At 43.2% G+C, this 24,114-nt stretch overlaps 1 protein-coding gene across 1 annotated transcript in view; it reads right to left on the reverse strand.

Moving 5' to 3' along the window:
* The window catches only part of LOC106599160 (protein FAM110B), a 45,780-nt gene extending 24,105 nt beyond the window's left edge, over nucleotides 1-21,675 (reverse strand). The window contains exon 1 of the mRNA XM_014190275.2: nucleotides 21,413-21,675. The gene's annotated coding sequence lies outside the window, so the exon portion shown is untranslated. The remainder of the gene's footprint in view (nucleotides 1-21,412) is intronic.
* Between the last annotated feature and the right edge of the window lie 2,439 nt (nucleotides 21,676-24,114).

A 24,114-nucleotide genomic window follows, 5' to 3' on the forward strand; every position in this document is an offset into this window, starting at 1 on the left:
AGATTTACATAAGTATTCAGACCCTTTACTCGGTACTTTATTGAAGCACCTTTGGCAGCGATTACAGCCTCGAGTCCTCTTGGGTATGACGCTGCAAGCTTGGCACACCAGAATTTGGGGAGTTTCTCCCATTCTTATGAGGTATTGTGTGTAGATTGAGGAGGGGGAAAAACAATTTAATCAGTTTTAGAATAAGGCTGTAACATAACAAAATGTGGAAAAAGTGAATGGGTCTGAATACTTTCTGAATGCACTGTGTGTGTGTGTGTGTGTGTGTGTGTGTGTGTGTGTGTGTGTGTGTGTGTGTGTATATATATTAACTGAAGACAGGCTTTTTATGTTATATTGAGATACTTGACCTCCAGTCAATTCCTATTTTCAACTACTTTTATGCAGCAGTTTACTTCAGGAATACCAAATAATTGATGGCCAGTAGATGCCACCTAAAAAAAGTAGACTTTAGAGACAACTGCCCTCGTTATGACCTATGTAGGAGTGATTGAATGAGAGAAAAAAAAAAAGTCAGATGTGGAAACCCAAAAACCGTGTTCTAGTGCCTGGTACAGTAGTACCCCACCCCCCGTGCAGAGGATTTGGGTCATCCTTTAATCCCCTTGTCAGACTGTTAGACTGATCTCACTGGCCCTGAGGTTAATTCACCAAGATCGACTGTACAGCACAGTAATCACTGCCTATTGTCCCAATACAGCGGGTTACGGAGTTCACTGAGGGAGATCAGACAAAATTGTCCCATCCACAAATAATAGGCTAACAAAACAACCCTGGCTCAAATCAGAGAGGGCTAATAACAAACTCACGCACACTCATAAAGAATGATGAGCCTTCTGAAACAGCCGTGGTCTCAGTCTAAAAGTCTTAGAGAGCCAAGAGGATCATGGCCCCAAAAGGTCTTAAGAGCTTACGATGTTATACTGCACAGATAAACATTATAGGTGAACCAGGGATACTGTGTAGTGTACTAGGTCATGAAGTGACCTCAAAGTAACCCTCCGGCAGGGTTGGGGTCAAGTCAGTTCAGATGCTGAATAGAAACAGCTAATTTCCTTCTATTAGAATCTTTTGAACGGAGTTAAAATGGTAGTGACTCCAATCCTTGTCCCAGGAAGACCTGTCTGCATTAAGGGCAGTTCTGTCAAATATTTTGACTACTATGCACACCTGTATGTGGAAGGTGGGTTTTTGGTCCCATTACTGTCATATGTCCCTTGTTAGTATTGCAGAGATCACAAATCATTGTCATAACAACACTAGAAAGGATTTCTTTGTCCCTGTGTTACTGGATATGAGCAGGCGCATTTGTGGATGGAAAGTGAGGGAGCCAGCCTTAGGATGCAGGGACATTTGGATACGGTCCTTGGTTATCTTTACTTTACCATGAGGGACAACAGCAAAACAAATGTCAACAAAATACATTTGTGGAAGAGCAGGCTGGGCCAGGGATGTTCTAACTCAGGGATGGGAACTTTGATGGGGGTGGGGGGGCACAAAATCTGAATTCATGAGGGGCTGCAGTGGCTCACCGGTCGGCGTACCCACATCCACACATAGTAAGAACGGGCCCTAGTCTTTTGGGGGTCGCAAGTGAAATTTTGTTTCCCCCCCATCTTGCAAGCTAAACATTTTAGCTTTGAGTTAATTTCCTGCAATTCCACATATTTTGCCATGGGGCGGAAAGAAGAATTAGCAGTTTTAAAGCAAATTTCCTGCAACTCTACACATTTTTTTCATAGGGTGGAGAGAAATATTTGCAGTTTTTAATGTGAAATCTGGGGGAGAGAGGTAGACTAGTGGTTAGAGTGTTGGGCCAATAACCAAAAGGTTGCTGGATCAAATCCCTGAGCTGACAAAGTAAAAATCTGTTGTTCTGCCCCTGAACAAGGCAGTTAAACCCACTGTTCCCTGGTAGGCCGTCATTGTAAATAAGATGTTTTAAGAACAAATTCTTAAGGCTAGGCCCCTTTTTTCTCAATTTCCGCCTGAATGACGTGCCCAAAGTAAAACTGCCTGTTGCTCAGGCCCTGAAGCCAGGATATGCATATAATTGGTACCATTGGATAGAAAACACAGAAGTTTGAAGAAATGTTAAAATATTGTAGGCAAATATAACACAATAGATATGGTAGGAGAAAATGCAAAGAAAAACCAACTGGAATTTTGTTTCTTTTGAGAGACCATCCTCTTAGAATGGCCAGTATAAGGGCATACTGAGAATTAGCTCCCTGGATGCGATTCCTATGGCTTCCACAGGGTGTCAGCAGTCTATGTTCAAGGTTTCAGGCTCATAACTTCACAAACTAATAACAAATATCACTTTCAGTACAGGGACACAGTCTTGGAAATTCGTGTTTGCGCGTGCTATGAAGACACGAAATTTCTAAGACTGTGTCCCTGTACTAAAAGTGATATTTGTTATTCTTGAGTACAAGTAAAGATACCTTAATAGAAAATGACTCAAGTAAAAGTCACCCAGTAAAATACTGCTTGTATTTGGTTTTAAATATACTTAAGTATCAAAAGGAAATGCAATTGCTAAAATGTACTTAAGTGTCTAAAGTAAAAAAACATACCCGATTTAATCTGGTTACTACTCCTGCCCAGTAACTAGAATATACATATAATTGTTTGATTTGGATAGAAAACACCCTAAAGTTTCTAAAACTGTTTGAATGGTGTCTGTGAGTATAACAGAACTCATTTGGCAGGCCAAAACCTGAGAAGATTCCAAACAGGAAGCGCTCTCTCTGACCATTTCTTGGCCTTCTTTGCCATCTCTATCCAAAACAGGGGATCTCTGCTGTAACGTGACATTTTCTAACGCTCTCAGAAGGCGCCAGAACGTTGAATGATGACCACTTCCGGTGAATTTACTAAATTACTCACGATAAACGTTCACAAAAAACATAACAATTATTTTAAGAATTATAGATACAGAACTCCTTTATGCAATCGAGGTGTCCGATATTAAAATAGCTTTTCGGTGAAAGCACATTTTGCAATATTCTGAGTAGATAGCTCGCCATCACAGGCTAGCTATTTTGACACCCACCAAGTTTGACCCTCACCAAACTCAGATTAACTATAAGAAAAATTGGATTACCTTTGCTGTTCTTCGTCAGAATGCACTCCCAGGACTTCTACTTCAATAACAAATGTTGGTTTGGTTCAAAATAATCCAGTTATATCCAAATAGCGGCGTTTTGTTCGTGCGTTCAAGACACTATCCAAGGGTGACGAAGGGTTACGCGCCCGACGCGTTTCGTGACAAAAAAATTCTAAATATTCCATTACCGTACTTTCGAAGCATGTCAACCGCTGTTTAAAATCAATTTTTATGCAATTTTTCTCGTAAAAAAGCGATAATATTCCGACCGGGAGTCGTTGTTTTCGTTCAAAGACGAAAGAATAAAAACATGGAGTCGCCTCGTGCACGCGCCTCCAGTCTCTGATCGACCACTATCAAAATGCGCTAGTGTTTTTCAGCCAGGGCCTGCAAAGCCACCATTCAGCTTTTTGCCGCCTTCTGAGAGCCTATGGGAGCCGTAGGAAGTGTCACGTTACAGCAGAGATCCCCTGTTTTGGATAGAGATGATCAAGAAGGCCAAGAAATGGTCAGACAGGGTACTTCCTGTACAGAATCTTCTCAGGTTTTGGCCTGCCAAATGAGTTCTGTTATACTCACAGACACCATTCAAACAGTTTTAGAAACTTTGGAGTGTTTTCTATCCAAAGCTAATAATTATATGCATATTCTAGTTTCTGGGCAGGAGTAATAATCAGATTAAATCGGGTACGTTTTTTATCCGGCCGTGAAAATACTGCCCCCTATCCATAACAGGTTAATTGAAATGCATTCCAGGTGACTACCTCATGAAGCTGGTTGAGAGAATGCCAAGGATGTGCAAAGCTGTCATCAAGGCAAAGGGTGGCTACTTTGAAGAATCTAAAATATATTTAGATTTGTTTAACACTTTTTGGTTACTACATGATTCCATATGTGTTATTTCATAGTTTTGATGTCCTCACTATTATTCTACAATGTAGAAAATATTTTTTTTAATTAAAAAACCTGTAATGAGTAGGTGTGTCCAAACTCTTGACTGGTACTGTAATTCGAAACCCAAATCAATTGGCCCTTACAGGCAGAGAGGAGTTAATGACGAATACTGTCAATGTCACAATCGTCCACAGTGCTACTGCAGACACAGCTCTTCTCTGTCTCTCTGCACCGCTTGTTTGTGTTTGGGAAATATGGAACTGCTCGTTACCTGGCACCCTTCCAACTGTTCCTGTGGAGACCTTTGGTTGAGACCATCTGCTCAGGCAGGGTACTATATGGTCTGTCTCATCAGTACCTTCTGGTGGGTCGTTCACACTCACAGCAGTGCTGCCGTATAATCCCCCTTCATTCGACCTGATGTTGAAATAATCTCACGACTCTGGTAGCATGCCCAGCCATCTGTAAATAAGTCTCTACACCAGTGGTCACCAAGCTTTCCTGAGTCAAGATCACGTTATAATTCAAAACGCAGGCCGAGATCTACCGCTCAGATTTTTTTTAAACGTGACATAAAAAAACGTAAGCCTATGCAACATTAACCAATTAAAAACAGTTCTGTTTGTTCAGTAGGCTATAGGCCCAATACATTATCACTGCATATTGGCTATGCTTGAAATGCCCTGCCAATGTTGTTCTTCTAAGGCCATTTTCAAATGATATTTCAAAATTGTAGGTATACGATCACACTGGTAACAGATCATTTGTTGTATTACTTGTGAGTTACAGCTGAGTGAGCATAATCATTTCCTTTTTTTACTGGACTGATGGCCTGCATCTGATGGTCAATCTGAGGGGAGGGAGTGAGCAGCGGTGAGGCTGCCTTTCACCCGACTCACAGTCCCTCCTCTCTCCCTTCCTCCACTGAGAAAAGGAGACAGTCTTCCAGCTGATGGCGAAACTCAAGTCGCACTGCATTATTTCTGCCTCATGCACCAATTAATGTTTTTACTCCTATGACCAGAGAAAGTAAAATACTCCTGGATATTAAAAAATGACAAGACAATAATAATAACAATGCAAGCTTATCGAAAAACACTTTGGTATACTCATTCATTGCAGCTGCAGTGCTGGTTGTAGCGTGAGTGAAAGTAGAGAGAGCTCACATTTTATGGCTCATAAAGAAAAAGTGTTGAACAAGGTGTTGACAGTGCTCAATAACTTAAGCATGAAATTACTCATAAAAACAGTTTTGTAGGAATGAGGTTTGTGCAGTAGGTCTAATACATTATCACAGCATATTGGCTACATGTCTGGCCTGCCAATATTGCTTTTCTCAGACCATATAATATTTCAAAACTCAAGCTTTGATTACAAAATAGATCAGTTGGTGTTGCACTTGCAAGGCACAGCTGAGCATAAATTCAAATTTGCGTTTGGTCAAGGTGCTTTCAAGACAACTGGGGCCTCGAGGTAAAATCATGATGTCAGTGATCTTCAGGTCGGAAAGTCGGAGGTCTAGAAAGATGCCAGAGTTTCTGACTTGGAATCCCGAGATGGATGACCGTTCAAAACTATGTTTCCCAGTCTGATCTAGTTTTTCCCAGTAGTTCCCAGTTGTCCTGAATGCACTGAAGTCTGAGATTTCTCAGTTCCCAGTTGTTTGAAACGCGGCATTAGTCTCAGTGGAGAGAGGGAGAGAACAGAAGAGGGTCCGCCTCTCACGGTCCCTGCGCTCTCCTTTCTTTCCTCCGGTGAGACTGACCAGAGAGAGGAAGCACAGTCTTCCATCTGATGACTAGAGAGAGGTGGAACAGTCTCCCACCCGATGACTAGAGAGAGGGGGAACAGTCTCCCACCCGATGACTAGAGAGAGGGGGAACAGTCTCCCACCCGATGACTAGAGAGAGGGGGGAACAGTCTCCCACCCGATGACTAGAGAGAGGTGGAACAGTCTCCCACCCGATGACTAGAGAGAGGTGGAACAGTCTCCCACCCGATGACTAGAGAGAGGTGGAACAGTCTCCCACCCGATGACTAGAGAGAGGGGGGAACAGTCTCCCACCCGATGACTAGAGAGAGGGGGAACAGTCTCCCACCCGATGACTAGAGAGAGGGGGAACAGTCTCCCACCCGATGACTAGAGAGAGGTGGAACAGTCTCCCACCCGATGACTAGAGAGAGGGGGAACAGTCTCCCACCCGATGACTAGAGAGAGGTGGAACAGTCTCCCACCCGATGACTAGAGAGAGGTGGAACAGTCTCCCACCCGATGACTAGAGAGAGGTGGAACAGTCTCCCACCCGATGACTAGAGAGAGGGGGAACAGTATCCCACCCGATGACTAGAGAGAGGTGGAACAGTCTCCCACCCGATGACTAGAGAGAGGGGGAACAGTCTCCCACCCGATGACTAGAGAGAGGTGGAACAGTCTCCCACCCGATGACTAGAGAGAGGTGGAACAGTCTCCCACCCGATGACTAGAGAGAGGTGGAACAGTCTCCCACCCGATGACTAGAGAGAGGGGGGAACAGTCTCCCACCCGATGACTAGAGAGAGGTGGAACAGTCTCCCACCCGATGACTAGAGAGAGGGGGGAACAGTCTCCCACCCGATGACTAGAGAGAGGTGGAACAGTCTCCCACCCGATGACTAGAGAGAGGTGGAACAGTCTCCCACCCGATGACTAGAGAGAGGGGGAACAGTCTCCCACCCGATGACTAGAGAGAGGGGGAACAGTCTCCCACCCGATGACTAGAGAGAGGGGGAACAGTCTCCCACCCGATGACTAGAGAGAGGGGGGAACAGTCTCCCACCCGATGACTAGAGAGAGGTGGAACAGTCTCCCACCTGATGACTAGAGAGGTGGAACAGTCTCCCACCTGATGACTAGAGAGAGGGGGAACAGTCTCCCACCCGATGACCAGAGAGAGGGGGGAACAGTCTCCCACCCGATGACTAGAGAGAGGTGGAACAGTCTCCCACCTGATGACTAGAGAGAGGGGGAACAGTCTCCCACCTGATGACTAAACTCGAGTCGCATTGCATCTGCCTCATGCACAAATTCATGTTGTTCATATGAGAAAGTTAAATATTCCAAGATATTACAATAGACACGACAAGCTACTAATAATACAATGCAGGGCTTTTGATAGACCTACACTTGGCTACTCATTTATTGCAGCGCTAGTGGAAGTAAGGAGAAGTGCGTTTTATGTTTTGTAACAGTCCTGAATAAAAACAGTCCTGAATAAAAAATGTAACGAACTCACTCATAATAACAGCAGCTCTTTGCTGTATTCGTTGACAGTCTCTCTGTGGTCATGGTTTTAAAAGTTATTAACTCTTACATAGGCTAGTAGCCTATCAAACTTTGCTGTGGGTCGTGAGAGATCTGTGGGCGCGGTGATTTGAGCTATCCGATTGGCCAGTGATTGGCCAGCACAATAGTCGCAGCACTCGATTTAGTCACCGGTCCGCCAGGTAGGCAGAGTTTATCTTTTGAAACAAATGAAATGGTTAAAAATGTGAACACTGAGTACCCACTGCACAGGGCTTATGAATCAAGTGCACCTACCGCCAAAATCGCAACACGAATAAAACAAAATGGAGCGCAAGCCTTTATCGTTGGATTTTCTACAGAAATGTTTGGTGATCGACAAGGAATGCATTGCAGACCAACCAGCCGATCGCGATTGACCGGTTGGTGACCACTGCGCCAGGTTTAATAATCTCAATGGGATCACGATTTAGAAACCTAATAACAATACTTGGGTTATATGAATGTCACAAAACATCTAGGATGATACATAGCCATGAATGTCACACAAAATCGCCCAGCCCTATGTAGGCCAGGCCTATCAGTGTTTGTTGTTTCATGGAGGGTGAAAACAATAGAGATTGGCATTTGAACATGCATATGAACAGGTCTGCCTGAGAGGCCTTTAGAAGCCACAACATAACAGCCTGAGACCCAGGAAGGCTTAACGCCAAGCAGAAGCAGACCAAAGGTGAGGCATAAGCACAACCCCAGCAGGACAGAAATGTCACTCTGGATCTGATCCTAAAACGATTCACTGTCAAGGCTTCGGCCCTTTGAGAACCAGTCAGTGTGCACAAAGGGGCGTGATGTGCACCCTCCTCACATAACAGCACGGCAGGAAGTCATGTAGTTTAGATGTACACTAACTTAAATGACAAGACATTGGGCCAAGGCCCACATCCCAGAAAAAAGGAGGTTCCTATATCCTGAATGCCGCTGAAAGTAGCTGTCCTCGCAATCAAGCGCAAATGCACAGTTCTTGTACAGGGCTCTACACTAAATGTGTACAGTATGCAAATTATTAGTAGGCCTATTTTCCAGGGCTCAGGAGTGTTTGATTGGCCTGTTATGTGTTGAATGGTTGAGGTATCAGGGTTTTGGGAGTCAAATGACCATCCGGGAGGCCTCACACTGGTGAGTGTTAGGCCACATGATCAGATCAGCTAGTTCTCTTGTCTCTCCAGAGGCAGATGCACTCGACTTTAAAAAAACAAGCAGCAGGTAGGGCAACCGTTGACTGGAGGCAAAAGACACAACAAACACACACACACACAGAGACGTGTTCACTGTGTCGGGAAAAGGCCTGCAGGGGCCGCGATACAGCTGCGTCTCCTCTCCATTGATGTGTCAGGAATCAGACAGATGGGTCTAAATTGCCTCCAGAGGATTCTCATGAGCGGAGAAATATGAGACTAGGGCCACACTATCACAACCGAAAGATGAAACCGTCAACACAATATCACAACCTAGCCTAAATGGCCAGACTATCACAAAAGTGACTCAGTAGTACACACTAACATTACTGAAACATGAGACAGCCACATAACTAAAATGGCCACACTTTAATCTCCGATATGACACAACAGAGACAGTATCTGTAACAAAATGCAGACATAAACTACATTACCACAACCAATAGTCGCATTATCACAATCCTAAACTGACACTGCACAGCCACATTTTCACATAGCCTAACCTTCCAGAGAATTCTAATGAGCCACAATGTTATCACCACAGCAATCTCAGAATTAGCCCAGCCAACTCAAACAGCCCAGACATAAAAATAGCTAGCCTGGCTGAGACTACAGCCACACTTTAACAACACCTATAACAGTGACACAATACAACCTAGCCAGTAAATGCCACTATCATACAATGTAAACAGTAAATTAACTCAAGTATAGTACAACCACCAGAGAAAATTCACAAGCATCAGCAGCAACTGCAAGGCTTTATTACAGCTAGCTTAGAAAATAGAAATGTGAGTTATAGATTGTCATTCTCATTGAAAGCAAGTCTAAGAAGCAGTAGATCGGTTATGTACGCTATTTCTATACTTCCCGTTTTAAAGTTTCGTTTTTGCGTCTTACTTTCGGTTTTGTACACCAGCTTCAAACAGCTGAAAATACAATATTTTTGGTCATGGAAAATATATTTCACAGCAGTTTAAATGGTACAATGATTCTCTACACTACAGTTAGAGATGTCTATGGTCAACCTTCAAGGCTCCCACTGTCTACAGTAAATGCCCACTCCCAAAAGTCTTTGTACTCTTCTCGCTCTCCCTCCCTCCTTCCCCTCCTCTACCTCTCCTCCTCCTCCCTCCTGAGTGTCAGCTTTATAACCAGTCTCAGTAAAACTCCACTGCTCCACTTTAAATCCCCCCTCACACCCCTCTTTTTCCCTCCCTCTTTCCTCTTCCCTCTTCTCCCTCTCTCCCCCTGTTTTTCTGCTCCCTCCAGGATCATATCAGTGGAGCTGTCCTAGTGAACGCTGTCTGACTGACCCAGTCTCTCTCTATTGCTCCTCAGACTGCATGCTAACATGCCTCAGACACTGTAGCGTACTCATGTACAAGAGCACACTATTGTTTGAGTACAGAAACTAAGGTTGTTGGTTAGCAGTGTTTGCTGGACGCCAGGAAGAGTAGCTATGCAGTCATAGTTATCTCCAGGAACCATGGATATTTAATGTCACTGCCAACAATTCTTTGACTCCAAATGTTCGAGACAAACATAGCCAGCCGCACACTCAACAATTAAGGCCCAAATAATGAAGCCTTAAAATGTCCTAATCAAAATGTGTGACGTCTCGCTGACCACCACATCACGCCCTGAGGCTGAGGAAGGAACGGCCTAGATTATAGAAGAGAGGACATGTGGTACAGGTCCTGCAGAACATTGCACATCACTAGCTGTTTGATGTGTAATTCAAGGACCCCAGACTAACCTTTGTAACAGTCACAATAAGTTGCTTTGTGTCCTCTGAGATCAGAAGTAGATTAAATTGACCACCATGTACATGGTAGATTTACCTCTGCTATTTCATAATGCCCAAGCATACACTGTTAACCCTATCCCTTATTGATTGGCAAGTGATTGTGTTGCAATAAAATGTTTTATAATGACTAAAACCACCACATGCAAGTCTATTAATGGGAGTGGGCATGCTACTATGCATTCCCAGCAGGCATCCAGAGACTTCCTTTCACGATTCACCTACCCTTTCTTTTCAGATCAGTGCAGATGAAGAGGAGAGTGAGAGGGAAAGGAAGCCCCTTCTAGACTATTACGATGCACCCCATGTTGCGCCCGACAAGAAGAACGAGGGGGATAGAAGACCTGACTGTCTGGTCGTGCCTTTTGGAAAACAGCAGAAACTCACTCTCTCACAGCTGTAGCAGATCTTACTGTTCAACAAGACACCAAGCAATAAAACAGAATGTTGGACATAAAACATCAGCATCCCAAAATACCTGCCTCTCTCTTCCAAGGAGGAACACTAACCATGAATAAAGTGCTAAAGTAAGCTAACAATGGTTTTTTATTTTTTTATTTCACCTTTATTTAATTAGGCAAGTCAGTTAAGAACAAATTCTTATTTTCAATCACAGCCTAGGAACAGTGAGTTTAACTGCCTTGTTCAGGGGCAGAATGACACATTTTTACCTTGTCTGCTCGGGGATTCGAACTTGCAACCTTTCAGCTACTAGTCCAACGCTCTAACCACTAGGCTACCCTGCCGCCCCAATAAATAGGACATAGAGGCAAAATAATTACAATTTAGCATTAACACTGGAGTGATAGATGTGCAGATGATGATGTGCAAGTAGAGATACTGGGGTGAAAAAGAGCAAGAGGATAATTAACAATATGGGGATGAGGTAGTTGGGTGTGCTATTTACAGATTGGCTGTGTACAAGTACAGTGATCGGTCAGCTGCTCTGACAGCTGATGCGTAAAGTTAGAGAGGGAGATATAAGGCTTCAGTGATTTTTGCAATTCGCTCCAGTCATTGGCAGCGGAGAACTGGAAGGAAAGACGGCCAAAGGAAGTGTTGGCTTTGGGGATGACCAGTGAAATAAACCTGCTGGAGCGCATGCTACGGGTGGGTGTTGCTATGGTGACCACTGAGCTGAGATAAGGTGGGGCTTTACCTAGCAAAGACTTATAGATGACCTGGAGCCAGTGGGTTTGGTGACGAATATGTAGCGAGGGCCAGCCAACGAGAGCATACAGGTCGCAGTGGCAGGTAGTACATGGGGCTTTGGTGACAAAACGGATGGCACTGTGATAGACTACATCCAATTTGCTGAGTAGATTGTTGGAGGCTGTTTTGTAAATGACATTGCCGAAGTTAAGGATCGGAATGATAGTCAGTTTTACGACGGTATGTTTGGCAGCATGAGTGAAGGAGGCCGATTCTAGATTTAATTTTGGATTGGAGATGCTTAATGTGAGTCTGGAAGGAGAGTTTACAGTCTAACCAGACACCTAAGTATTTGTAGATGTCCACATATTCCTAATCAGAACCGTCCAGAGTAGTGATGCTAGTCGGGCGGGCGGGTACAGGCAGCAATCGGTTGAAGAGCATGCACTTAGTTTTACTAGCATTTAAAAGCAGTTGGAGGCCATGGAAGGAGTGTTGTATGGCATTGAAGCATGTTTGGAGGTTTGTTAGCACAGTGTCCAAAGAGGGGCCAGATGTACTGAGGGGGAAAAAAGTATTTGATCCCCTGCTGATTATAAACGTTTGCCCACTTACAAAGAAATGATCAGTCTATAATTTTAATAGTAGGTTTATTTGAACAGTGAGAGGCAGAATAACAACAAAAAAATCCAGAAAAAAACGCATGTCAAAAATGTTATAAAATGATTGGGCCATCATCGTTCCATGGCTCTTGTTCGGTCAGATCTCCCTCCAGAAGACTCAAAACACTTTGTAAAGGCTGGTGACATCTAGTGGAAGCAATAGGAAGTGCCAAAATATTCCTCAGCCCCTGTGTTTTTCAATGGCATAGGTTTAAAGGTAATACAACACATCAGGTATCCATTTCCTGTCAGAAAATGTCTCAGGGTTTTGCCTGCCAAATGAGTTCTGTTATACTCACAGACACCATTCAAACAGTTTTAGAAACTTTAGAGTGTTTTCTATCCATATATAATAAGTATATGCATATTCTAGTTACTGGGTAGGATTAGTAACCAGATTAAATCGGGTACGTTTTTTTATCCAGCCGTGAAAATACTGCCCCCTAGCCCTAACAGGTTAACTTGACTTTCGAAGATTTTAGAAGGACAGGGCAGGATGGATATAGGTCTATAACAGTTTGGGTCTAGAGTGTCTCCCCCTTTGAAGAGGGGGATGACCGCGGCAGCTTTCCAATCTTTGGGGATCTCAGACGATACGAAAGAGGTTGAACAGGCTAGTAATAGGGGTTGCAACAATTTTGGCGGATCATTTTAGAAAGAGAGGGTCCAGATTGTCTAGCCCAGCTGATTTGTAGGGATCCAGATCCAGATCTAGCCTCAGTGCAGTGGGCAGCTGGGAGGAGGTGCTCTTATTCTCCATGGACTTTACAGTGTCCCAAAACTTTTGGAATTAGTGCTACAGGATGCAAATTTCTGTTTGAAAAAGCTAGCCTTAGCTTTCCTAACTGACTCAGTATATTGGTTCCTAACTTCCCTGAAAAGTTGTATATATCGCGGGGGCTATTCGATGCTAATGCAGAACACCACAGGATGTTTTTGTGCTGGTCAAGAGCAGTCAAGTCTGGGGTGAACCAAGGGCTATATCTGTTCCTGTTTCAACATTTTTTGAATGGGGCATGCTTATTGAAGATGGTGAGGAAAGCACTTTTAAAGAGCAATCAATATCCTTCCAGGATACCCGGGCCAGGTCAATTAGAAAACGCCTGCTCGCTGAAGTGTTTTGGGGAGCGTTTGACAGTGATAATGGGTGGTCGTTTGACCTCGGACCCATTACGCACGCAGGCAATGAGGCAATGATCACTGAGATCCTGGTTGAAGACAGCAGAGGTGTATTTAGAGGGCAAGTTGGTCAGGATGATATCTAAGAGGGTGCCCATGGTTACGGATTTAGGGTTGTACCTGGTAGGTTCCTTGATCATTTGTGTGAGATTGAGGGCATCTAGCTTAGATTGTAGGATGGCCGGAGTGTTAACCTGTTGGGGATAGGGGGCAGTATTTGCACGGCCGGATAAAAAGCGTACCCGATTTAGTCTGGTTACTACTCCTGCCCAGTAACTAGAATATGCATATAATTATTGGCTTTGGATAGAAAACACCCTAAAGTTTCTAAAACTGTTTGAATGGTGTCTGTGAGTATAACAGAACTCATATGGCAGGCAAAAACCTGAGAAGATTCCTTACAGGAAGTGGCCTGTCTGACAAGTTCTTGTTCTTCTTGGCTCTGTTTATTGAAGACTGAGGATCTTTGCTGTAACGTGACACTTCCTACAGCTCCCATAGGCTCTCAGAACCCGGGAAAAAGCTGAATGATATCGAAGGCAGCCCCTGGCTGAAAAACATTAGCGCGTTTGGATAGTGGCCGGTCAGAGGACCATCAGACTGGAGGCGCGTGCACGAGGGCACGAGATGTTTTTATTTTCTCTCTCTTTGAACGTAAACACGCTTTCCCGGTCGGAATATTATCGCTTTTTTACGAGAAAAATTGCATAAAAATTGATTTTAAACAGCGGTTGACATGCTTCGAAGTACGGTAATGGAATATTTAGAATTCTTTTGTCACGAAACGCGTCGGGCGCATGACCCTTATTTACCCTTCAGATAGTGTCTTGAACGCACGCACTGTATCTATAATTCTTAAAATAATTGTTATGTTTTTTGTGAACGTTTATCGTGAGTAATTTAGTAAATTCACCGGAAGTGTTCGGTGGGAATGCTAGTCACATGCTAGTCACATGCTAATGTAAAAAGCTGGTTTTTGATATAAATATGAACTTGATTGAACAAAACATGCATGTATTGTATAACATAATGTCCTAGGGGTGTCATCTGATGAAGATCATCAAAGGTTAGTGCTGCATTTAGCTGTCATCTGGGTTTTTGTGACATTATATGCTAGCTTGAAAAATGTGTGTCTGATTATTTCTGGCTTGGTACTCTGCTGACATAATCTAATGTTTTGCTTTCGTTGTAAAGCCTTTTTGAAATCGTACAGTGTGGTTAGATTAACGAGAGTCTTGTCTTTAAAATGGTGTAAAATAGTCATATGTTTGAGAAATTGAAGTAATAGCATTTCTAAGGTATTTGAATATCGCGCCACGGGATTACACTGGCTGTTGAGTAGGTGGGACGCAAGCGTCCCACCTAGCCCATAGAGGTTAACCTCTCTGGGCTAGGCGGGACGAATTCGTCCCACCTACGTAACAGCCAGTTGAATCCTGTGGCGCGATTTTCAAAACCTTTGAAATGCTATTACTTCAATTTCTCAAACATAAGACTATTTTACAGCTATTTAAAGACAAGACTCTCGTTAATCTAACCACACTGTCAGATTTCAAAAAGGCTTTACAACGAAAGCAAAACATTAGATTATGTCAGCAGAGTACCAAGCCAGAAATAATCAGACACACATTTTTCAAGCTAGCATATAATGTCACAAAAACCCATAAGACAGCTAAATGCAGCACTAACCTTTGATGATCTTCATCAAATGACAACCCTAGGACATTATGTTATACAATACATGCATGTTTTGTTCAATCAAGTTTATATTTATATCAAAAACCAGCTTTTTACATTAGCATGTGACGTTCAGAACTAGCAAACTTCCAGGGAATTCGCTAACAATTTACTAAATTACTCACGATAAACGTTCACAAAAAGCACAACAATTATTTAAAGAATTATAGATACAGAACTCCTCTATGCACTCGATATGTCCGATTTTAAAATAGCTTTTTGGTGAAAGCACATTTTGCAATATTCTAAGTATATAGCCCAGGCATCACGGGCTAGCTATTTAGACACCCGGCAAGTTTAGCACTCACCAATATCAGATTTACTATTATAAAAGTTTGATTACCTTTTGTTGTCTTCGTCAGAATGCACTCCCAGGACTGCTACTTCAATAACAAATGTTGGTTTGGTCCAAAATAATCCATCGTTATATCCGAATAGCGGCGTTTTGTTCGTGCGTCCCAGACACTATCTGAAATGGTAAATCAGGGTCGTGCGCATGGCGCAATTCGTGACAAAAAAATTCTAAATATTCCATTACCGTACTTCGAAGCATGTCAACCGCTGTTTAAAATCAATTTTTATGCAATTTTTCTCGTAAAAAAGCGATAATTTTCCGACCGCGAATGTCCATTTAGCTAAACAGAGGAAAGAAAACACAGCTTTCGGTCGACGCGGGCACGAGCCTGAGTCTCACAGTACTGTAACCAGCCACTACCCAAACGCGCTACTTTTTTTCAGCCAGAGCCTGCAAAGCCACGATTCTGCGTTTTGCCGCCTTCTGAGAGCCTATGGCAGCCGTAGGAAGTGTCACGGGACAGCTAAGATCCTCACTCTTCAATAAACAGAGACAAGAAGAACGACACCTTGTCAGACAGGCCACTTCCTGCATGAAACCTTCTCAGGTTTTTGCCTGCCAAATGAGTTCTGTTATACTCACAGACACCATTCAAACAGTTTTAGAAACTTTAGGGTGTTTTCTATCCATATGTAATAAGTATATGCATATTCTAGTTACTGGGTAGGAGTGGTAACCAGATTAAATCGGGTACGTTTTTTATCCGGCGGTGTAAATACTGCCCCCTAGCCCTAACAGGTTAAGCATGTCCCAGTTTAGGTCACCTGACAGTATGAACTCTGAAGATAGATAAGGGGCAATCAATTCACATATGGTGTCCAAGGCACAGCTGGGGCTGAGGGGGGTCTATAACAAGCGGCAACGGTGAGAGACTTGTTTCTGGAAAGGTGGATTTTTAAAAGTAGAAGCTCAAATTGTTTGGGCACAGACCTGGATAGTATGACGGAACTCTGCAGGCTCTCTCTGTGGTAGATTGCAACTCCGCCCACTTTGGCAGTTCTATCTTGGCGGAAAATGTTATAGTTAGGGATGGGAATTTCAGGATTTTTGGTGTCCTTCCTAAACCAGGATTCAGACATGGCTAGGACATCCGGGTTGGCGGAGTGTGCTAAAGCAGTGAATAAAACAAACTTAGGGAGGAGGCTTCTAATGTTAACATGCATGAAACCAAGGCTTTTACGGTTACAGAAGTCAACAAATGAGAGCGCCTGGGGAATGGGAGTGGGGCTGGGGGCTGCAGGGCCTGGATTAACCTCTACATCACCAGAGGAACAGAGGAGGAGTTGGATAAGGTTTCTCAACCCTCTGTTCCGTTGACCAGCTCCAGTCCATGTGATATTGCTAACTGCTCTGCTCTGTCAGATAGTGAGCTGACACTATTTCATCAGTTCTCAACTAATAGCTTTAATCTCAGCTATAAGGCGTGGAGAACCACAACTTGCCAGTCCCTGGCACAGAAAAGGTTGATAAACATAGGTGTAAGATCCACACAGCCCCTCGTTGGAATGCTGGTCTTTTACGTCGGCTAATACTCTCTGCTTTAGTAGTCTGATGATTCTCAGTGTATGATGTAAAGATGCTCATATGATTCGCAGATTGTTCCAGGTCAGGCATTTGCAGCAGCTTAGAGCTTCACTTCTAAAGATAAGTATTTAACCCCTTTGTTATGGTAAGCCTAAATAAATTCAGGAGTAAAAAATTGCTTAACAAGTCACAATAAGTTGCATGGAGTCACTGTGTGTAATAACTGTGTAATAAGTGTTTACCATGATTTTTGAATGACTACCTCATCGCTGTACCCCACACACACAATTCTCTGTAAGGTTCCTTAGTCAAGCAGTGAATTTCAAAACACATATTCAACCAAAAAGACCAAGGCTGTTTTCCAATGCCGTGCAAAAGGCACCTATTGGTAGATGGGTAAAAATAAAAGCAGACATTGAATATCCCTTTGAGCGTGGTGAAGTTATTAATTACACTTTGGATAGTGTATCAATACACACAGTCACTACAGGAAGCCTGTACAGAACAAAATATTCCAAAACATGCATCCTGTTTGCAACAAGACACTAAAGTAATACTGCAAAACATGTGGCAAAGCAATTCACTTTTTTTCCTAAATACAAAGTGTTATACTTGTGTTGTATTGAATTTGCCCCATTACTGAGTACCACTCTCCATATTTGAAAGCATAGTGGTGGCTGCATCATGTTATGGATATACTTGTAATCACTAAGGCACTGCATCGCAACAGCCTGGGGTTCGACCGTGACCGGAAGTACCATAGGGCGGCGCACAATTGGTCCAGACCCGGGGGGGCTTTACTTGGCTCAACGGGCTCTAGCGACTCCTTGTGGAGGGCCGGTCGTCAGTTGAATGGTGTTTCCTCCAACACATTGGTGCGGCTGGCTTCCGGCTTAAGCAGGCGGGTGATAAGAAGCGCAGCTTGGCGGGTCATGTTTCGGAGGACGCATGACTCCTCCTTTGCCTCTTCCGAGCCAGTTGGGGAGTTGCAGCGATGAGACAAGATCGCAATTGGATCGCAATTGGATATCACGAAATTGGAATGAAGCTAAGCACAGGCAAAATCCTTTAGTCTGCTTTCCACCAGACACTGGGAGACTAATTCACCTTAAAATAACCTGAAACACAAGGCCAAATCTACACTGAAGTTGCTTACCAAGAAGACAGTGAATGTTCCTGACTGGCTGAATTATAGTTCTGAATTAAATCTACTTGAAAATCTATGGCAAGACCTGGAAATGGTTGTCCTGCAATGATCAACAACCAATTTGACAGAGCTTGAAAAACTTTGAAAAGAATAATGGGCAAATGTTGCACAATCCAGGTGTGGAAAGCTCTTAGAAACTTACCCAGAAAGACTCACAGCTCTTAGAGACTTATCCAGAAAGACTCACAGCTGTAATCTCTGCCAAAGGTGCTTCTACAAAGTATTGACTCAGGGGTGTGAATACTTATGTAAATTAGATATCTGTATTTCATTTTCAATAAATTTGCTAACATTTCTAAAAACCTGTTTTCACTGTCATTAGGGGGTATTTTGTGTAGATGGGTGAGAAAAAAATCTATTTAATCTTTTATAATTCAGGCGGTAACAACAAAATGTGGAATAAGTCAAGGGGTATGAATACTTTCTGAAGGCACTGCATGTCTTGTATGTTTTTAGGAACATGCCGAGTGATATTTTCAAGTGACTTACTGGTTTTCCTTGTAGGCTAGCTTGTCATCTTCATGTTTTGTTTTCTTAATGTAAACCCGACAGATTTTAAGGGGGTACTTTTGGTTAATGTTTATGGCATAGAGAGGCAGCAGCACTATGTGTAACCGGTGTGAAATGGCTAGCTAGTTAGCGGGGTGTGCGCTAATAGCGTTTCAATCGGTGACGTCACTCGCTCTGAGACCTTGAAGTAGTTGTTCCCCTTGCTCTGCAAGGGCCACGGCTTTTGTGGAGCGATGGGTAACGATGCTTCGTGGGTGTCAGTTGTTGATGTGTGCAGAGGGTCCCTGGTTCGAGCCCAGGTAGGGGTGAGGAGAGGGACGGAAGCTATACTGTTACATATGGACATTCAGTACAAGCAGCAGTCATAACACTTTCAGGAGTGAAGCTAATGACTCCCTAGTGAAGGTAATACAATTTAGAGTTAGCATTTACTGCATTTCTGTGTTCCTCTTGACATTATCCCTTGCTGCTTGCCATAGCAGAGTGTAGGCTAGCCTAAATTATATCCCTTTGCAAGAGGCAACAAACATGTAGTGTATAATAGCACAGCCTACTACTCCAGATAACTGGGAATAGTGAGATGAATATAATGTATCACACTGACCTGGCATTGACTGTGAGACCCATATGTTAGACATCTCTCCAATTCTTCAAGGTTCAGCATTCCTCACAACTAAAAAGTTTTAGTGATGAACACTAGAATCAACAGCTGCTGTTGTCTTGGCTGTGCCAGCCCAGGTGTGCGTGGCCAGGCCAGATAAGGGATGAGTTTATTGGTGAGCAACTGGGCAGGTTTAGTGTTTAATATTAATGTGCTCAAGAGGGGAATACAAATTGGCCAATTACACAGCAGGGACAGAATGTGTCGACGGTGTCATAATGTGTTGTTTCGAGTCGGCAAACTATGACGCACACAGTCAGGTTTTTTGCCTAAAATGTTTGGCTATTGCTGTTATGCAATATGCATCACAACAGTGTCAAGCTTTAATGGGATACTGTGAGATTCTGGCAAGTAAGCCATTTTTCTACAGTCAGATGAACTCGTGGATACCATTTTAATGTCTCTGCGTGCAGTGTGACGGAAGTTAATTTTGCGAGCCAAAGCTAACTAGCAGTAGCGCAATGACTGGAAGTCTACAAGTACAGTAGCATTACACTAGCATACCTGTAGAGATAATTGACAGAATCTCGCAGTATCCCTTTCAAATGATTAGGCCTGGGCCAAATGCATATTTTTTTAAATGGTAGCTTACCTTTTAATGCACACATTTGATGTGTAATAAAAGTGACTTGGGGCTTGACATTACATTTATGACCGCATGCTTCACAGTGCTGGTCTCTGTCATAAACCTGTTATATACATATCATGCTTCACATACTGTCAATAGGAAACGTATTATGTCAAGCTAAGTCATGTTTATGACTTATGCAGGCAGTATGACAGAACATTCAAATAAAGTGTTTCTGCTAAATTCATCCAAGCCTAATGCTTTTCCCTCGTATTTCCCTGAGAATCTGTTCACACTGATACAAAATACCCAAATGCGTTTTCCAAGGCAGCCTACCAACGAACGAACGAACACACACACACTCTCTAATCCCAATATTTAGCTTTTGACACTAAACCTGTTGTGTGCAGCTGTGTACCAGGCACTGTAGATCAAATGATTCAGCCAGAGTTAGTTCAGCTGTTGTACCCCATCAGACCCAATATAAACTTGTTTCAATCCAATGTTTGTAAACAAAGTAAATATAAACAAACACTATATAGGAGCCTCAAAACATGGTTAAAACTAGAATGTTGATATCATGGACGGTCAGTACTTGCATCCGTAGCTCTGTCTATGAATTTGAGAGTTGTTACAATTCTCCAGACCCATCCCTCAGCTTTTTACCCGAAACAGGGGCGGGGACTGCACTTAGTTAATGTTTCAACTGCTGATTGCCGCTTTAAACTATTGGCACTCGATGCTAACAGACCTAATGCTAACATATAATCAATGCAATACACTTGCACTTAATTTCCACTAATTTTCCACTTATTTAATAAAGACAGTGTGTCTCAGCCTAAAAATGTCAGTCAAAACAGACAAACACCACAATATCTCAGAAGAGCCATAACATTGTCCTGTATGCCATGTTCTCAGTGGACTGGCGAGTCCAAGTTTCCCTGCTTGTTAGCGGGCAATTACTCGAATTATGTCACATCTCATAACCCCATACAAGCATACAATAACGATGCTGACTAAGCAATCCCCCAGCGCTCGGGCCACCCAAAACATCACAACGGCAGAATGTTAAAACCGCAAAAAAAGAGCAACATTGAGGCTTAGTTGCATCGTTTCGTTGTGACCTGCTGCTTCAGGCTGATGTAATGACGCAACGTTGTAGGACTCGTGTAGCTACTAAATTACAGCCACCAACAACCTGTATGGAGCAATGTGAGCCCAAAAAACAACAGTGGAGTACGCACGAACGTTGCCTGGTGCTTGCATGCCGGTTGAAACACGACGTCGCACATGTTCACGAATTTATTCTGAAATTGACTTTATTCAGACTTTACTTTATTCCATATTTTGTGTTTAATAACTAGCTAGCTAGTTGACATCATTCAAACAATCCATTCAGCCTACGGTGATGGAGAATTGAGGGAAACGGACGAAAGAAGTCAAGAATGCATGGCAACGCCAGTCTGTGCAGAATATATCGGCTACTAGACAAGCATATGGTAAACCATAGGTCAATTCCTTACCTTGATACCCAGCGAAGGAAAACAAAGGATGCTGCAGTATCTTTCCGTTATACGGAACGTGTGGGGATGGCCTCCAAACTGTATGGGCAACACCAAACAGCTAATTCAACGCAATCTGCAGCGCACTGTACAGTCCGTATCCAGACAATGACGGCGCCAGGGAAAGGGGTGACAAGGGACATATTCCAAATGTTCTTGCATATTAATCTTCGTATAATGATTTAAGTTCATATTGCTTGATTATTATAACATAACTATTGATGAATTGTTAACGATAAATAATTGGTGCTAGAGATATGATGCTATTTTTAATTCTCAGTCGATTTGTGCACCCCTACAATTGTAGATGTTGCGCCCCATTTTCTCTTAAAGGAGACGCGTCCTTTTTATGAAGACTGGTCATGCTGGGTTGTATACACGTTCATCAAAGCAATAACGGAGCAAATGTTCCAGTTTTGATATATTTCTGTGACATCATTTAATGATAGCCATTTCCCTAACCATAACCCGGTGATCTTCAGGCATTGGCATATACATTAGTTTATACATTCATATTCATTTTGTCCATATCATGCTCACTTTAATCAGCCTAATTGAATTAATTAGGGAGCATGATCCAATCTGTGCCTTGACATGAAAGATGCGCCTTATGACTTTTTAACAAATGCACATATGATCATGTGCCTCGAAGTTCTTTTTTTTCTTCATGCAAGAATGAAAGTGGTCACTTATAAGTAGGCTACACAGACAGGGAATACCACCAAAACACACACACACACACACACACACACACACACACACACACACACACACACACACACACACACACACACACACACACACACACACACACACACACACACACACACACACACACACACACACACACACAGAGAGAGACACACACAGACACTTGAATACACATACACACCCAGTCTCTACCATACTCACCATCAACCCATGCTTGCTTACACAGTCAGAAATAAACCAACACTATCCTTGAAAAGTAAAATCCTCAAATTATGTCACTGTGAATACAAGCAGACACTTGAGAACTCTTAAGATTCTGGTTTCCTCATATTTTAGACAGGACAGTCACAGATTGGTACAAATGACCCTCTTTTGTCTCAGGGCCCTCAGTAAACATCCCATCTGCCTTTTCACCAGCTTCATTAATGTTAATTGCTGCAGGAATTATGGAGATGCAACAGGATTACAGCATCTTCATTCCCCCTCTCACCAAAGGGATCTTCAGAAACACATGGCGCTAAGCTCTGTTCCACTGTCACACAAATAGCCATTTAGGACGCCCTCCCTTGTGTGTCCCATGCCAGGCCTGCTGGAACCCTACCAGTGCCAGGCTTGTCCTACAATGGCATCAGCTCCCTCTGAGCTGACGGGGATGGATATTGGCACCATTGGCACAGACACTCCAGGGGTTTCCATGACTGCATGAGAGACGGCAGTACTGTTGGGAGACTGTCAGAATGAAGAACAATGAAAAATGAAATGCATAAAACAATGCTTGTACTGAAATCCATAAAGCATCTTACTAGATATTCAGACTCACTGAGTCGTTCCTTTCTCGAGGATATCCTTAGATGCTTCTCAGACAAAAGACATCTCAGGACAGACATTGAGGCATTTGGTATTGAATATCTAATATAATGGGGAAGGGTTTTAGATACCATTCGCTCATTATGCATCTCATTTCACAACCTATCCTGTATCTTATAACGCACTACTTTTGACCAGAGCCACATTAGAGCTCTGCAATGCATTATGGGAAGCAGGGTGTTATTGGAGATTTTATGTCTATCTGGAGAAATGGGAACAATAGAACAACAGGAAGTAGGACAACCACATCTGATGATTTAGTGGTGCATGGAAAAGAAGTCAGGAAATTTAAGGTGGCAGCACAACACCACTGATTCTCCCATAGAACACAGCAAGAGAGCAGGGCATTGACCCGAGTGGCGCAGCGGTCTAAGGCACTGCATCTCAGTGCTAGAGGAGTCACTACAGACCCTGGTTCGATCCCGGGCTGTATCACAACCGGCTGTGATCGGGAGTCCGATAGGGTGGCACACAATTGGTCCAGCGTCATCCGGGTTATTAGGGGAGGGTTTTGCCGGGCTAGGCCATCATTGTAAAATAAGAATTTGTTCTTAACTGACTTGCCTAGCTAAATAATGGTTAAATAAAAAATGGACAATAACTGCTTCTCTCAGACATACAGTAATGTCAAGGGTCCCTACTCAAATAAATCATAAATAAATAATGAAGAGATCATAAAGCGGCTGTCAAAGGGCCTTCAGTCAAGCATGGACAGTGTGTCTGGTATCATCACATCCATTAGATAAAACAACACCTCAGAGACCAGACAGTGAGATCACCCCCTGCTATGCTAACACTACTATATCACCTCCCTCACATGTGGCTGCTGGCATTACCAGGTCTGACCTAGGCACAGGGTGTTATTATAACCATTGTGACCAGCTGCTGTGTGGGATACAGAGGGGGCGGAGGGGTATGTGTTGAGGGGGTGGAACCCTGTGAGGAAAAGATTGTGTGGAATTTAATCAGAAGCGAGCCCCTGTGCACCCACCTCCTCGGCCGCATTGTCCTCTTTTCAGGAGGAGGGTCTTCAAATCAATCCTGATGGCACGCTGCCATGCCTGGCCCACTATTGTGCAGTGATT

This window comes from Salmo salar, chromosome ssa03 (genome assembly GCF_905237065.1).
Source record: "Salmo salar chromosome ssa03, Ssal_v3.1, whole genome shotgun sequence".
NCBI classification, from domain to species: Eukaryota; Metazoa; Chordata; class Actinopteri; order Salmoniformes; family Salmonidae; genus Salmo; species Salmo salar.